General features: G+C 45.1%; 1 long non-coding RNA gene across 1 annotated transcript; it reads left to right on the forward strand.

The window, feature by feature from the left end:
• The first annotated feature begins 3,957 nt into the window (after positions 1-3,957).
• On the forward strand, positions 3,958-5,825 carry LOC135055134 (uncharacterized). Its single transcript, XR_010243652.1, has 3 exons — positions 3,958-4,268; positions 4,611-4,722; positions 5,251-5,825. It is a non-coding gene; the product is annotated as an uncharacterized LOC135055134 (long non-coding RNA).
• Positions 5,826-14,571: the final 8,746 nt, after the last annotated feature.

Here is a 14,571-nt window from a genome sequence, read left to right on the forward strand (position 1 = left end):
CATGCAACCCAAAGGGTAACATCTTATACTGGTACAGCCCCTCCGGAACCGAAAAGGCTGTTTTTTCTTTGGCGCTATCAGATAAAGGTATTTGCCAGTAACCTTTGGTCAGGTCCAATGTGGTGAGAAACCTGGCTGTTCCCAGCCTTTCTACAAGCTCATCCACACGGGGCATGGGGTATGCGTCAAACTTGGACACCTCATTTAACTTACGAAAGTCATTACAAAAGCGTATGCTACCGTCGGGCTTCGGGATGAGCACTATGGGACTGGACCACTCACTGTTAGACTCCTCTATGACTCCAAGTTCTAACATGGTTTTAACTTCCTTAGAAATAGCTTCTCGCTGAGCTTCAGGAATCCTATATGGCTTTAAATGAACCCTGACCCCTGGTTCTGTGACAATGTCATGTTTTATTATGGTCGTTCGGCCAGGCAGCTCTGAAAATACCTCCCTATTTTGGATGAGAAATTCTTTAACCTGATTGTTCTGATCAGCTGATAATGTCTCTGACACCTTCACTGCGGGAAGCAACCGGGGTGAAGACACCGAAGGGCAAGGCTCCGCTGACAGAGACAACCTATCTTTCCAGGGTTTGATTAAGTTAACATGGTAAATCTGTTCGGGTTTTCTCTTTCCCGGCTGGTATACTTTGTAATTAACCTCATTCACTTTTTCCCTAATCTCAAATGGACCCTGCCATTTAGCTAGGAATTTGCTTTCCACAGTGGGTACCAAAACAAGAACTCTATCTCCAGGAGCAAATTCCCGTATCTTGGCACTCCGGTTATAGACCCTCTGTTGAGCACTTTGGGCCTGTTCCATGTGCTCTCTGACAACAGGTACCACGGCTGCAATCCTATCCTGCATTTGTGTTACATGCTCAATAACGCTTCTATAAGGAGTGGGCTGTCCTTCCCACGTCTCTTTGGCAATATCCAACAACCCTCTGGGGTGTCTACCATACAACAAATCAAACGGAGAAAACCCCGTAGAGGACTGAGGAACTTCTCTGATGGCCATTAACAAGTAGGGCAACAAACAATCCCAGTTTTTCCCATCTCTCTCAACAACCTTTTTTAACATACTTTTTAATGTTTTATTAAACCTTTCCACCAACCCGTCAGTTTGGGGATGGTAGATGGACGTCCTGAGGTGAGTGACCTTAAATAACTTGCACAATTCTTTCATGATCCTTGACATAAATGGAGTACCTTGGTCAGTCAAAATTTCTTTTGGTATTCCCACTCTACTAAATACCTGCACCAGCTCCTTAGCTATCGCCTTGGTTGTGATAGTGCGTAAAGGGACAGCCTCAGGATATCGAGTGGCATAGTCCATAATTACCAGGATATACTGATGGCCCCGAGCAGACTTTAACAAGGGCCCCACGAGATCCATGGCTATTCTGTCAAACGGGACCTCTATAATAGGCATGGGAACTAGTGGGCTCCTGAAATGGGGTCTAGGGGCATGATACTGGCATTCAGGACAGGAAGAACAATATTCAGACACTTCTTTATAAACCCCTGGCCAAAAGAACCTTTGTAAAACTCTTTCAGTGGTTTTTTCTGCCCCTAAATGTCCTGCGGTAACGTGACTATGAGCTAAATCTAGTACCGTTCTCCGATAAGGCTGGGGAACTACCAGCTGTTCTACCACATCCTCACCCCTTTTGACAATGTGGTACAAGAGCTCATTACAGATGGCCATGTGGGGATACGTAACCCTGTCACCTGGTACCACAGGTTCCCCATTAACAATCTTAACATTCTCTCTAGCCTTTATTAAGGTAGGATCCTTTAACTGTTCAGACGCAAACAGATCCTTCTTTACCTCCAGGTCAGGCACGCTTTCAGTTCTAACTACTATGTCTCTGTTCCCGGCAAGAGGGTCCTCACTGGACTCCCCATCTGTCACTTCCCCAGCCAAACTAGCAAAAGGCAAAGGGCCAGAAAGTTCCGAAGACCCACGTACATCCATAAAATCACCGGTATTATCAACTGGCTTTTTACTTCTCACATCTGTTGATAACCGTGATTCCCACAGTTTCCAAAAATGAGGAAAATCCCTCCCTATTATGGCCTCATGCACCAAGGTAGGGACCAGTCCCACTTTAACCATTGCTGACCCACAACAAGTTTCTATATTCACCTCAGCAGTGGCATAATGTTGGGTATCCCCATGTATGCAAGTTACCCCAATAGGTATTTGCTGGACCTTTAAGGGGTTCACTAACCCAGCTTTCACGAGGGTAACTAAACTTCCTGAATCTAGCAAGGCCTCTACCCGGTTACCCTCTAAGAACACATCACACATTTGTTTTTCCAGCTCAGGTGAAGGTACCACAGTACAGGCTAACCTAGCAAAGAAAGACATTCTGCGACATTCAAAGGCAGCATCACATTGCATGGGTTCTTGCATGACTGGGCAATTGGCAACAACATGACCTGGCATACCACATCTAAAACATTTAACCACACGATTATCAACCCGTTTGGGCAACATAGACCGTTCTAGCCCCATTGGCCTGTCTCCAGGGCCAGTGTTTACAGTCTCTCCAGCCTTGCGTTCTCTTAACCGCCCAGCAACGTTTTCCCACGGAACAGTCTTACCAGTCTTTACTGAAGGGCGCTGTCGAGGATCTATGGGTTGCTGGGTGGTCATCAGTAGTTCCTCTGCTGCCAAATACCGCTCTACCATGTCTACTAATTGGTCAGCAGTACCCGGGTTTCCATGGCTCACCCACTTGCGCAGGACCATGGGCAAAGATCTCAAGTAGCGGTCCATGACGACTCTTTCAACCATCTGGGGACCAGTTAATGTCTCTGGCTGTAGCCATTTTTTTGTTAGCTGAATAAGGTCGTGCATCTGAGAGCGCGGAGGCTTCTCCATGGCGTACACCCAACGGTGCACCCGTTGTGCTCGTACTGACAGCGTGACTCCCAGGCGGGTCAGGATCTCAGTCTTTAGTTTATCATAGTCCCGAGCCTCAGCAGGGCTTAAATCAAAGTACGCTTTTTGGGGCTCACCTGACAGAAAAGGTGCCAGCAGACTGGCCCACTGTGCTTTTGGCCAGTTCTCACGCTCTGCAGTCCTTTCAAACGTGGTCAAGTAGGCCTCCACATCGTCAGCCTCTGTCATTTTCTGCAAGAAGTGACTGGCCCGTATAGAACTAGAGCTGGTCGGAGCACTGACGGCCACATCTCCAATCCGGGCTGCAAGGCTCTGCACCACTTCTGTTAAGGCCTCTCTATCCTGACGCTGTTGCCGGTAAAGTTCGTCAATAGCCACCTGCTGCTGTCTCCTATTTTCCTCCATTGCCACCTGCTGCTGTCGGTTGGCCTCCTGCTGAGCCGCTGTAGCTTGCAGCAAGGCTTTAAGCAGATCCTCCATGTCGACAGATTTTTCAGGCGGCTTTGTAGCTGCTTTCACCCAAGACATATATCAAACCCTCAGGGGTGAGTCTCAGTAACTTCACACTGGGCTGTATCTGCATAAACCACCGTTTTCTGCAGGCCTCACAAAGCTGCTGCTTTCACTTATGCGCAGAACGGGGTTGCTTGCATTCTCCACCAAGTTGTAACACTGTAGGGGTGCAAGGCGCCTTTTCCTGGGGAATATGGTAGCACGCAGCAGCTGAGGAACAACACAAGTCCAGTTTCTGGTACAACTGACCCCGGCCAGTTTTATTGAAACAGAAAATAAAACAAACCCCAAAATAAAAATACCTTGCCTGTCCGGCACTAACTAAACATAAGATATTCCTAACTGTCACTAAACAAAACACAGAGTTCTTCAGTACATACTGTATAGCTTACTTGCATCAGAAAGCGTGTCTCTCACACACAGATCCCTCAGCCTTCCCAGGCAGTCTGCCCATACTAATCAGGTTAGCAGCACTATAACACACTTACACAGCTGAAACCCTGATTAGCCCTCTGTGAGGCCAAAGACCCGAACTGGGCCCAATGTCTAGAACTCGCCTTATCTCTCTCTCAGAGCCTTTACCCAGCTTTTACAGCAAACTGAAAAGGTTCAGACAAAACAAAAAGCATTTTTCCTAGAAGTTAACATTTTCTAAAACATGTAAGACAAGAACCTGGGACAAATATACCTGCCCTCAAACACTATCCCAGTGTTCTTGTCACAATATATATATATATATATATATATTCAGTCTGTTTAACAGCTGCTGAACTATTAATAACTAAACACTTGGACTGCTGGACTTTTTTTGGATTGAAGATGTTCTCAGTGTATACAGGTATTTGTTTCATTCATCTCCATTTAGCTATAAGTGTAAACCTAGATACTAGAAATTTGATTCATTAAGGTTTTTTTTTAACAGATATTTTATATACCTACTTTAGTATAAAATAAAACAATTTTGTTATGTTCAGTGACACATTGTTATTATCTTCTCATCCCATATTCTAATGCTGTTACTGTTTCAACTTTTTGCATTTTTTATGAGACTGACTCACACAGTTATATTATCCTTGATATTACCATTGTTTTCTAATAGTGTTCAATTTTAGTAAGAGAACATTTGAATGAAAACCCCAAGCAAACTTATTTACTAGACCATACCTCTTTCCCTAAACAGGCAGTACTAAGGAGTGCCCATTTTCAGGTGCATTTGCCAAGAAACTCACTGATGCCTCTACGAGTAATAATCCCAAGGGTTTGACATTGAGGAGAATGTAGACTTATTGCAGGTATATCAATAAAGTTAATTGAACAGTTCTTATTTCAACACTACATACAGGATCTGATGCAGAAGTGAATGCTATGTCCATGTCAAATGCAGTGGAGCAATTTTTTGCCAGTGCACATGTGTAAAAGCTGCATAGCTCTCATGGTAATTGATTAGTGAGGGTGGACGTAGTGAGGATTTATTTGCAAAGTGAGTGACAGCTAGTGACTGTCTGGGGGAGGTAATGGGGGAGTGGATACAAAAACAGAAGCATGTTTTCCCCATTTTCTGAACATGTCCTATTCAGCCACTGCAAATTTGTTTGCACTTAGACTAGCCCTGGAGTCTTAGTTGGGATGGATATTCTGAGTCACCATAGAGTTTTAGGGTTGCTCAGAAATTTGATTGTGCGACCAATTGTCATGATCTGTCGCGTTATCTGATCTCAAAATATGGTATTGTTCAAATTGTCTGTTGTATCAATGTATATGTAGTATGAAAAATGTTATTTTCAATACTGTATGCCAAATTGCCATTCTGTAATTAACAGGCCAAGTGACTGAACCTGCTAGATGGAAAGGAACTCTGTTTACTGTACACAGCATGTGGCCGCGTATGCCTAAATGTTAGAAATGTCTCCAGAAGAGCAACTGGCCAGGCAACTCTCCTTCCTAATTCCATAAAACTGCCCAGTATATGGACAAGTCACAGGTCTTAGTCTTTAAACAGAATGAAGCAAGTTATTAAATGACCCTGCTGGTCTGGCAGAGAGACCCTGGGCTATGAGAACAAAAGTTTAAACCTGGGTCGCAATCAATTACTTTTGCTTTTAAAAGAGTATAAATCCACAAGGGTGGGGGTCAAGGATCAGGAGTGGATAGATAAATATATCTGTTTAGCTGAATCTAGTGTGCACTCTTTGGGGGCAACCATGCCTTCAGGGTGCCCCATACCTATTATTTCTTTGAGGTCCCCACAATTGAAACTCCTAAGGTCTTTTTTTGTAAATCAGGATTTTTCTGCTTTTTCCCCCTGAAACTAATGCCATAATAATCTGTGTATCAGTACTTTGTATATTTTAACTATAAGCTTTGGAATTTTTGTTTTTGTTTATTAAATACACCTTTAATCTGACGTATTCTCTGTTCTCATTGGACTTGTGTGACTCATGTTACCTGTTTCAATGACATTTTAATAATTGTGTATTTACTGTAGGTAGAAGTGAAAGGCTTCCTAGTGTCATATCACTGAATTCCTCTTTGCTGGTGGCAGTTACCATGACCCCCAAGACTCAGTGGCCCATGTGTACCATACACACTACAGCCATAATAAATACACCAGTGGCTCTGTGTTATGACTGTAAATTTGTGTGGCTACATAAAAAACACTGAAAAGGCTCACGGCTAACATTGTACCTGGAATTAGGGTTATGGTCACGTACTTCCTCAATAAGCTGTCTGAACTGAGAAATGATGACGCATATTAATACATAATGAATCATTTTTTACAATTGTTTGGAAGGTTACCAAGCAGACTGTTGGGGTTTTTCTTTGCATGGGAACAATTGCTGTTCACATTAATTAGTTCCTTCTCTGTGACAGCTGTCTCGTGACATCCTGGACATCACATGTACACAGATATGGGTCACTGCTGCCTGTAGATCATAAAGAAGGTCTTTATTTGTATTATACAGAAGCTAAATAAGAAGGTTTGTCTCATTTGTTAACAAAATGTAATAACAAAAATGTAATTCATCCAGTAAAAAAGCATATATGTTTCCTCTGTTTTCTTTCCTGCTAAAAGACTGTATGAAGTGTGTATATACATTTCATATAGAAATATATCCCATGTATATGGGACAGTATACTCCTTAGTCAGTCTTGTACAAGGTTTAAAAGTCACTGAGTTGCTATATGACCATCTAAAGAATGAGCCTGTAAGCAGATTGCTTTGTTTTATATGTAGGGCACAAAAGTATGAGGTCAATATCCATTCTAGCTACAGTAGGGAGTACATTATTGCATATGATAAGTTTTTCTAAATATCACTGATGTGTTACATCAAAACTCACTGTCACTGACCTAGGTTGGGGGTGTTGTGAACTCGGGAGTTCTCCCGATGGTAGGGGAGAGGAACCACAGTTGGGTCGGAACAGGGATGGCTTGATATAGGTCTTCCTCATACAGGACTCTGACAGTAAAGCTTGGTGAAAATATTAAAGAACTTTATTGCAGGAAGGGAGCAACACAATATCACATAACAGAGAAGGAACGTATGGGGGGAATGTCCAGGCCTATAGGAGAACTTGTAAGCAATGTTAAAGATTCCAGGAAAATAAGTACTTGTGAGTGTTGGTACAAGGTAATAGTGACTGAAGAACTTGTGAGTGATGTTTTTAAAGATACTGATGATTTGAAGAACTGGTGAACGGTGGTTAAAGACTCTGATGATTTGAAACACTTGTGAGCGGTGGTTAAAGACACTGATGATTTGTATGACTTGAGAGCGGTGACTAAAGATACTGATGATTTATAGAACTTGAGAGCGGTGGTTAAAGACACTGATGATTTGTATGACTTGAGAGCGGTGATTAAAGACACTGTAGAACTTGAGAACGGTGGTTAAAGACACTGATGATTTGTATGACTTGAGAGCGGTGGTTAAAGACACTGGCAACTTGCAAAACTTGGGAGCGGTGGTTTAGAAACACTGGTAACTTGCAAAACTTGGGAGCGGTGGTTTAGAAACACTGGTAACTTGCAAAACTTGGGAGCGGTGGTTAAAGACACTGATGACTTGTAGAACTTGAGAGCGGTGTTTAAGACACTGATGACTTGTAGAACTTGAGAGCGGTGTTTAAAGACACTGATGACTTGTAGCACTTGAGAGCGGCGTTTAGCCCACAGCCCACGCTGACTCCAAGAAGCACTGGTGACTGGATTGCACCAGTCTGGCACCTGGAAGTGCTGGAGACACTGGGGTACGACTGCAGAGAGATTCGCCGGGAACAAGAGCACTGGCATCCACTTCAGGGGAAAAGACGATACTCAGGCGCCGAGGCTCTGCCCAGCGTCTGCCTTTGAATCTCCCGCCTCCGCTGGATTGGCGGAACAGTCTGATGACGTCACCTGCTCCCCGCCCACGTGATGCCGGGTGTCATGGCGGCGCCCCTGCCCCGGGGAACCGCTGGGAGCCGCGCCAGCCAGACGCCGGAGCCCGTGGACCACCGAAGGCGGAGGCCGCAACACAGACCAGCAGGCACGCAGGGGTAAGCGCGGTGAACGCCGCCTATGGCGTGTGACAGTACCCCCTCCTCCAGGAGTTGCCCCCGGACATTTTCCAGGTTTTGTTGGATGTCTGGAATGGAAAATCCGCACCAGTCGGGGAGCCATAACTTCAGTAGCCTTGGCCCAGCTCCTCTCTTTGGGGCCAAAACCTTTCCACTCCACCAAAACTGTAGATTCTTGTGAAGATAACGAGAGTCAAGAATAGCTTTGATTTCAAAGTCCGTTCCAGCTTCAGACTCTGCAGAGGTTGGCCTCACGGACTTTAAATGGAACCGGTTTAAAATAAGGGGGCGAAGGAGAGAGACATGAAAGGAGTTTGGTATCCGGAGGTGGGAAGGCAATCCCAATTTGCAGACAACCGGGTTCAGGACTTGTAACACGGGGTAAGGACCAATAAACTTTGGGGCGAACTTCATAGTGGGCACCCTTAACCGGAGGTTGCGGGTGGAAAGCCATAACCTGTCACCAACCTTGTATTGGGGAGCTGCTCGTCGCTTCCTATCCGCAAAGAACTTATAGCAGCCGGAGACTCTCTTGAGATTAGCATGAACTCGACTCCAAATTTGGCTGAAGTGCCGAACAGTAGAGGCTGCAGCAGGAACATCCTCCGGAGGACAAATGGGTAATTCAGGAACTTGAGGATGGAACCCATAATTAATGAAAAATGGGGACTCACCAGTCGAAGAGTGGTACAGATGATTATGGGCAAACTCGGCCCATGGCAACAGTTCCACCCAATCATCTTGCGAGGGAGAAAGATAAACACGGAGAAAAGTCTCTAAATCTTGATTGACGCGTTCAGTTTTCCCATTGGTTTGTGGATGGTAAGCGGATGAAAACTTGAGTTTTATTTGTAAGGCCGTACAGAGAGCTCTCCAGAATCTTGCAGTGAATTGTACCCCCCGGTCAGAGACGATTTCCTGAGGTAAGCCGTGCAGCCGGAAATGTTCTCAGATAAATTACAAAGCCAACTTGGGAGCTGATGGTAACCCGGTCAAAGGTACAAAATGTGCCATCTTAGAGAAACGGTCGATAATTACTCAGACAGTATTGTGACCCTTGGAGAGGGGCAATTCGGTGACAAAGTCCATAGAGATATGGGTCCAAGGCCTCTGAGGAATGGACAGTGGATGCAACAACCCCGCAGGAGGCAAACGAAGAATTTTGTGCTGAGCACACTGAGGACATGAGTTGACATAATCTTGAATATCCTTCTTCATAGTGTTCCACCAGTAAGACCTTCGTAGAAACTCCCACATCTTTTGAACTCCAGGATGACCAGAAAACTTGGATATATGAGCCCACTGCAACAACCTTGGTCGAAATTTAGCTGGCACAGACATTCTCCCAGGAGGAGGACCCAGAGCAGTGGGAGCCGCTGACATAGAAACTGGACTGAGAATCAAAGCCTTCTCAACGGAATTCTCCTCATCCGAAGCTGTTAAGGAACGGGATAAAGCATCAGCCTTGGTGTTAAAAGTCCCAGCCCGGTACTTAATAACAAACGAAAACCGAGTAAAGAAGAGCGCCCATCTAGCTTGACGGGGATTCAAGCACTGGGCCGTCTTGAGGTACAGCAAATTCTTATGATCAGTGAAAATTGTAATTAGGTGTTTAGCACCTTCCAAAAGATATCTCCATTCCTCCAAGGCAGATTTTATTGCCAAAAGCTCTTTGTCTCCAATGGTGTAATTCTGTTCCGCAGGAGAGAATTTGCGAGAATGGAAACCACATGGATGTAACTTCCCATCTGGAGCGTGCTGCGAAAGCACGGCACCTATGCCTACCGTAGAAGCATCAACCTCCAAAAATAATGATTTTGAAAAATGTGGTTGTTGAAGTACTGGAGCGGACATAAAGGCTGCCTTTAACTGAGCGAACGCTGCTACAGCTTCGGAGGACCAATGACTTGGGTCAGAACCCTTCTTGGTTAGGGCAGTAATAGGTGCCACGATGGTAGAGAATCCCTTTATGAATTTCCGGTAGTAATTTGCAAAACCCAGAAATCGTTGTACCGCTTTCAAGGAAAGAGGCTGAGTCCAGTCCCGGATGGCAGTGAGTTTCTCTGGATCCATACGAAGCTCCGTGCCCAAAATGATGTAACCAAGAAATGGAATAGAAGGAATCTCAAAAGTACATTTGGAAATCTTGCCATAAAGATGATTCTCTCGCAATCGAAGAAGTACCTCTTTGACCTGTATTCTGTGCTCTGTGAGATTTTTAGAAAATATCAGAATGTCATCCAAATATACCACTACACTTAGGTATAGCATATCCCGAAAGACTTCGTTAATGAATCCCTGGAAGACGGCAGGGGCATTGCTGAGGCCAAACGGCATTACCAGATACTCGTAATGCCCGTCCCTGGTATTGAAGGCCATCTTCCATTCGTCCCCCTGTCTGATACGTATCAAATTATAAGCTCCCCTCAAATCAAGCTTGGTGAAAACTCGGGCTCCGCGAACTCTATCAAAAATCTCCGTAATGAGCGGCAAAGGATACTTATACTTAATGGTGACATCATTTAGACCACGATAGTCAATACATGGTCTCAGCCCTCCATCCTTCTTCTTCACAAAAAAGAAACCCGCCCCCGCCGGGGAGGTAGAGGGGCGGATGAATCCTTTCTGCAGATTAGACTTGATATAGTCCGACATAGCTTGGGTCTCGGGCAATGATAAGGGATAAGTGCGACCCCGAGGTGGCATTTTCCCCGGAATGAGCTCAATGGGGAGTCCCAGGGTCTATGCGGTGGTAGCTGATCGGCCGCTTGCTCCGAGAACACGTCAGAAAACTCCCGATAGGCATCCGGAATGAGCCCTTCATCTGACTTGGAAGATACACGGAGCGGATAGACAGGGGTGAGACAATTCGAATGACAAAAAGAACTGCAAGATATTATTTGTGTCGAACTCCAGTCGACGTGATGGTTGTGAAGTTTAAGCCAAGGAAGGCCAAGAACCAGATCGTGAGGCATCTCCCGAATCACTAGGAACTCCAGGTGTTCTTGATGCAGAGCTCCCACTTACAGTTTGATTGGTACTGACTGTACAACTTGAAATCAGACCGTTAGAAATTTGGGTACCATTGATAGCAGTCAACGTAATAGGTTGTTCGACTGACCGTAGCTGAAAACCCAGATCCTGGGCACAGGAAAGGGAAATAAAATTCCCTGCAGCCCCTGAGTCCAGCAGAGCCTTAATGGGTTTGGCTATTGACTCGGAGAACAGAGACACGGAGAGTAAACAGTCCACTATCGGAGAAGGTTTAGAAGAAACCCCTAGCTCAACTCCTCCGGAACAAGCTAGGACTGCCCGTTTCCCGGGCGAGACTTGCAAAACTTGAGAAAGTGATCCGCGGCTCCACAGTAGAGGAAGAGTCTACCCTCATGACAACGCTGACATTCTTCTGGGGACAGCCAAGATTGATTAATCTGCATGGGTTCATCAGGACTTGGAATAACCATTTGCTTAGACGGAAGAGATCGGACCCTTGATCGATCTGACCGACTACTTTCGCCTCCTCGTTCCTGCATGCGAAGATCCACCTTTACACAGAGCAAGATCAACTGTTCTAAAGAATCCGACAAATCTCTAGTGACCAACTCGTCCTTTAGACGATCGGAGAGCCCGTTCCAAAAGGCAGCCCGAAGGGCATCATTATTCCAGAGCAGTTCTGAGGCAATGGTCTGAAAATCAATCACATACTGTCCCACTGAACGAGAGCCTTGTCGGACACGAAGCAAGTCTGCAGAGGCAGCGGTTGTCCTGCCGGGCTCATCAAAGATCCTCCGGAATGACGTAATGAAATTGGTGTAACTAGAAACCAATGGATCAGATCGCTCCCAAAACGGAGACATCCAATCCAACGCTGAACCCTCGAGCAAAGAAATAATGTATGCCACCTTGGACCGATCAGTAGGGAAGTTATGTGAAAGAAGTTCAAAATGTACCTCGCACTGATTGAGAAAACCACGGCAATTCTTTGGATTCTCATTATAGTGAGAAGGTGTAGGGAGCTGAAGGCGTGACCAGGTTCCAGATGGAACATTACTAGAGACAACCACTGAAGCGGGTACTAGAGCTGGGGCCGGTACTACTGAAGCCAGAGAAGTCTGAATTTGATCCAGCCGGCCAGATAATTCCTGGAGATAATGCATCACCTGGCCCTGTGCTGCTTCCTGACTTTGTACTCGAGAAATCAAGTCCTGGATGGTACTTGCCTCTGGGCTCCGATCCCCCGGGTCCATGAGGCCTGAGTATACTGTCACTGACCTAGGTTGGTGGTGTTGTGAACTCGGGGGTTCTCCCGATGGTAGGGGAGAGGAACCACAGTTGGGTCGGAACAGGGATGTATAGGTCTTCCTCATACAGGACTCTGACAGTAAAGCTTGGTGAAAATATTAAAGAACTTTATTGCAGGAAGGGAGCAACACAATGTCACATAGCAGAGAAGGAACGTATGGGGGGAATGTCCAGGCCTATAGGAGAACTTGTAAGCAATGTTAAAGATTCCAGGAAAAGAAGTACTTGTGAGTATTGGTACAAGGTAATAGTTACTGAAGAACTTGTGAGTGATGTTTTTAAAGATACTGATGATTTGAAGAACTGGTGAACGGTGGTTAAAGACTCTGATGATTTGAAACACTTGTGAGCGGTGGTTAAAGACACTGATGATTTGTATGACTTGAGAGCGGTGACTAAAGATACTGATGATTTATAGAACTTGAGAGCGGTGGTTAAAGACACTGATGATTTGTATGACTTGAGAGCGGTGATTAAAGACACTGTAGAACTTGAGAACGGTGGTTAAAGACACTGATGATTTGTATGACTTGAGAGCGGTGATTAAAGACACTGTAGAACTTGAGAACGGTGGTTAAAGACACTGATGATTTGTATGACTTGAGAGCGGTGGTTAAAGACACTGGTAACTTGCAAAACTTGGGAGCGGTGGTTTAGAAACACTGGTAACTTGCAAAACTTGGGAGCGGTGGTTTAGAAACACTGGTAACTTGCAAAACTTGGGAGCGGTGGTTAAAGACACTGATGACTTGTAGAACTTGAGAGCAGTGTTTAAGACACTGATGACTTGTAGAACTTGAGAGCGGTGTTTAAAGACACTGATGACTTGTAGCACTTGAGAGCGGCGTTTAGCCCGCAGCCCACGCTGACTCCAAGAAGCACTGGTGACTGGATTGCAGAGGAATACACCAGCCGCTGTATACGCTGGAACTGTGCAGCAACTGGCACCTGGAAGTGCTGGATACACTGGGGTACGACTGCAGAGAGATTTGCCGGGAACAAGAGCACTGGCATCCACTTCAGGGGAAAAGACGATACTCAGGCGCCGAGGCTCTGCCCGGCGTCTGCCTTTGAATCTCCCGCCTCCGCTGGATTGGCGGAACAGTCTGATGACGTCACCTGTTCCCCGCCACGTGATGCCAGGTGTCATGGCGGCGCCTCTGCCCCGGGGAACCACCGGGAGCCGCGCCAGCCAGACGCCGGAGCCTGTGGACCACCGAAGGCGGAGGTCGCAACACAGACCAGCAGGCACGCAGGGGTAAGCGCGGTGAACGCCGCCTATGGCATGTGACACTCACCCTTTATATGGATAGTTTTCACAAAAGTAAAAAAAAAAAAATCACCTGTTTATTGTATATGTACATTAGACATATATAGTGGCAAATGCTCAATTAGCTTAGTGATATCACTCAGGTGCTAGCAAGGGAGGGGTATTTCTAAGCAAGAAGAAAAGGCATTTTGTTTCCCCCAGCACCCTGAATGATACCAGTAACCAGATTTAAATCCTACAAAATTTTAGTCCAGAGATCTTGGTTACATATATTTACGCAAATGTATGAATAAGCACCTCAAGTCTCGTTAAGGCCTCTCTGTATATTGGGTGTCCCTATTGCTATATCTTGGTGCACGGTGCAGCACCCCAAAAATTAGCATAAGCCAGAAAGCCTAGGGCAGCACACCAGTGAAAAAAACTATAGTGTTAATAGATTAGTGTTAGGAAGCCGAAGCTATATACAGAAAGTGATACAAAAATCATGAGATGTATATATGTATATATTGGGAAGAGCCGGCACTCCCTGTCTGCGTGTGTCATTAGCGTTGGTGCCTTCCTGTTAAGCAGTCCCCATGGAAGAATGAATAACACATGTGTAGTAACAGAAGGGCGGCACTCATCCGTCTTTTCAAATAAGACACAAAATCCCGTATGGATGTAAAAGTTTCAGAATTTTTACTGCAATTCTTTCATCAGGAAACGTTGACATCCATAAGGGATTTCGTCTCTTATTTGCAAAGACGGATGAGTGCCACCCTTCTGTTGCTATATATATATATATATATATATATATATATATTATGAGAAAGAGAGTGATATGGATACAGATATAAAGTTTCCAGGGGTGGGAATGTTCGGAACACCATAACATTTGGCACTGTAATGTGCTAAAGAATCTCAGATGCAAATGATTAAGAAACAATTATAGCAGTTTTAGCTTTCGGCTTTGTACAAACACGAAAAACTTGGTTTCATTTTGACTTAACCCTATAGTTTAATGGACACAG

Source organism: Pseudophryne corroboree, chromosome 3 (assembly GCF_028390025.1).
Source record: "Pseudophryne corroboree isolate aPseCor3 chromosome 3, aPseCor3.hap2, whole genome shotgun sequence".
NCBI classification, from domain to species: Eukaryota; Metazoa; Chordata; class Amphibia; order Anura; family Myobatrachidae; genus Pseudophryne; species Pseudophryne corroboree.